Genomic DNA, 3,271 nt, shown 5'->3' with positions numbered 1-3,271 from the left:
GTTCCCGACTGGCATATGCAAGCCTAAATTGCAACTGTCGCTAAAATTTATCGCACTATTATAGCTCGTGATGTAAACTACAAGCGCTCTCCAAGGGAAACAACACACCTCTTTGGTATGTGCGTCTCGATTTCTAATCGTTTCGAATAACATTCATCGACCGAGCGAGCCGTTCGTTACGATAACGACGGTCTGCTACTAATATAATAATAGAGTGATATTTTATTGCTGAGCAACAAACAAAAAAAGCTCCCCTCAAAAGGGTAGAGTAGAGAAGGTTCCACCGAGATTTGAACTCGGATCGTTGGATTCAGAGTCCAAAGTGCTAACCATTACACCATGGAACCTCTTGTGAGGGAGGTAGCGTCACGTGCTTACTGCTCCCTTATCAATTAATGGCTCAAACAAGGCCCCTTACAGCATCTGATTAGCGGCATAAATTACCCGCTTGATGCTGAATTGCAGCCAACCGCAGGCAAATGGTAAAATGGCTCAAATTCTACAACCGATCTCGCTAATAACAATAATCGTACTCGTTGTTGAACCGCTCTCGGGAAGCATAATCATAGCGCGAAACATGAAAAGGTAGAGTAATCCAAATGCCTTCTAATAAAAGCGAGCACTCGCGTCGGTCGGTTGTCGATGTCTCGCCTCACAACCGTCGGATGCAAATTATAAGGAAATAAAATAACACCCATCCGCCACGTTGCCGATCTTCACTACCGGACCTGTGGCCCGCTGCGAAGTGTGAGGGCGTATTCAAATTTGAAATACATCATGCGACGGAGCCATCCTTTCGGTCGTAAGGTGGGTTTCTGCCAGGACGTGCCAAAGGATCGACGAGACAGCTCTCGAAGGGTGGATTGTCGCTGTCTCTAATTAACGCCCCGGCCTCCTTCTAATTAGGCACCGATGGTGTTGTTATTTGGCGGTGACTGCACAACCGGACCCCCGGGCTTGAACGGTCGCGACGTCGAACTTCTGTGAACAATGTCGAACGCTGATGAAGCACTACGGACGGTGCCGGACCACCGAAGGGTGGTGTCGGGTGTAATTAGGCTACATTTTAGGCCGCGGTCTGCCCCGGAGTTGGAAATCAAAGCTCTAAGACGGTCGCGCAGGCGCACACCGAGCGACAAAGTCAAATCAGGATAAATTTAATCAGCACGGCAGCAGAGTTTTGGGGCGCCTCCAACGAACGACACGTGGCGCCTGGGTAGCGACAAGAGAAGGCATAATTATTCTGCGAGCACCACGTTCCCTCGTCACGCGGCCCGGTCGGTATTGGGCGTGCTGGAGCAAAAGTTTTCCATCGCGAAGAAAATGACATATAATTTTAATTTAGCCGCGCGATAATTCGTACACAGCGGGTTCGCATGCAGCTTCCGGATTCGTCTTGCCTGTGCCTGCCCCATACTTATTTCGTCCCGAAAATCGTTTTTCCCATGGCACCCACCCAGCGGGATGCGGGACCATGCGGGAGAAAGTTTTCCCAACCCAAGCCGGGTGGAAGTAATTTAAATTCAAAATGTGATCGTTGCGAGAAAACTTTCCCCGGTCACATACATGACACACGGACGGTGCCAAAGGTGTGTGTGATGCCGGCCAGTCAGAGCAGCAGTTGCAACAGAGCGTCGCATCGTCCAAAACCCCGGTGGGTTCGGGAAACGCGCCCGTTCGGGCGGAAAAAAGGTTACTACTCACTCTCCTACCAAGCCGGCGGATTCGCAAGCCGCGAAACTTCGCTGGAACGTAACAAATCGTCTTGGAAAAATATTACCACAAAGTTAGTACTCCACTTACCGGGTCGTACCGGGTTTCCCTGGCATACCGGTGCGAGTATGTGGTTCGATTGTAAATCAGATGCTAAGACACACCACCACTACCACCAGCATCGTCGATGGAGTGGATCGAGTAGTGCCTAGTTTATGGACCCGTAGGGACTCTCACGCCTTTCCTTCGTTGCAGTCTGTCATCTGCTTCCTAGGTTCGTTTCACACTTCCACGAGCAGCTGGGGTGGATCGGGAATTGGTCTGCGGCTCGAAATCGCACATTTCACGCCAAGTTACACAAATTCCCGGACCCAACCCGAACGGATGGAGACCTAACTACATTCAGGGAACGTAACTTTACCTCAACTGCATCGTCCTGTCGTAACACGGCCGCCGGGGATTGAAACTTTGCCCGTTCGGAGGATACTGTCGCTCGATCTACCTCCATCGGGCCTCCCATCAGATACTCATCGGATGCGGATTTAATAGCGATAGATCATATGGGGCTTAAGAAAGCAGATGGCGGTACTTTGAAACGCATGTCTCTACCGGAACGATTAGCGATGGGAAGGGAATTATAATTCTCGTGAGTAGCTTATCGGTTGAACTATATAAGCCCAATATTCGCCTGGTCTTACCCAACGACCACAACACACTCACTTCTCGACGTCAAAAATAGGAGGCAAGTTCTCCAACAGGAATGGTCCGTTGATTGCTCGTTTCATTAAAAATGTAATTTAAATTTACTTCGTTAAGATCGATGTAAGAATGGTCCGTAATTTGAATGCGAATCGTTTCCAGAACCATCTCGCCGGCCAGACGGTAGCCTTCGTCAGGGATGGAAAATTAAGCACGAGCACCTAGGATTCAGGGCTCGGAAGCTCGAACGATCCTATAAAGTCAGCTTTGGGATGCCAAACCCCCACAGTCCTGGCAGCATTAGCATGCTCCTGTCTGCCTGTAGGACGCCTTCGTCCGGCTGGTTATTATGCCAATAATGTTATTTTGAAATTCAATTCCTTGCCCGGACCATCCACTAGGCATTTGGTTGCTTTCCCACCCTTTACACACGCCTGTCAGTTCTCGAGTCTCGTTTGCAGGCCGTAAACTAAATATTCGATTCGAAAGTTTCTTCTAGGTACCCGGTAGCCATCGTGGAAGATTCACTAGAGCATGATTCGACTCGAAACCGTTTCGCTCGCTAGCATGACCCTTTACTCGTAGATGACGGCCATAAAATATTGTTTCGTTTTTCTCCAGTTGCGTTTTTCGGGGCAGAAGTTTTAGCCGGCCGGTGTCATCCATTTTGCTTTAGTTTTTTTGTCCCTCTCGCCTGTTTTTGTGACTAAAAGACCTTCGCAGATTCTCACAATGGATCAACATAAAGGACTTTGATAATTAGTGGACCTTTTTGGAATGACCAGGATCAGTAATGGAAAATAACAAGAGTTATAAAAATGTTATAATACCATTTGTGAAACCGGATATTGACGCAGAG

General features: G+C 48.6%; 1 non-coding gene across 1 annotated transcript; it reads right to left on the bottom strand.

Annotated features, from left to right (window-relative positions):
• Positions 1-275: 275 nt before the first annotated feature.
• Positions 276-347, bottom strand: Trnaq-cug (transfer RNA glutamine (anticodon CUG)). Its single transcript has one exon. It is a non-coding gene; the product is annotated as a tRNA-Gln (tRNA).
• Between the last annotated feature and the right edge of the window lie 2,924 nt (positions 348-3,271).

Source organism: Anopheles nili, chromosome 2 (genome assembly GCF_943737925.1).
Source record: "Anopheles nili chromosome 2, idAnoNiliSN_F5_01, whole genome shotgun sequence".
NCBI classification, from domain to species: Eukaryota; Metazoa; Arthropoda; class Insecta; order Diptera; family Culicidae; genus Anopheles; species Anopheles nili.
Note: the sequence above shows the minus strand (reverse complement) of the source record. Positions and strands in the feature narration are given on the sequence as shown.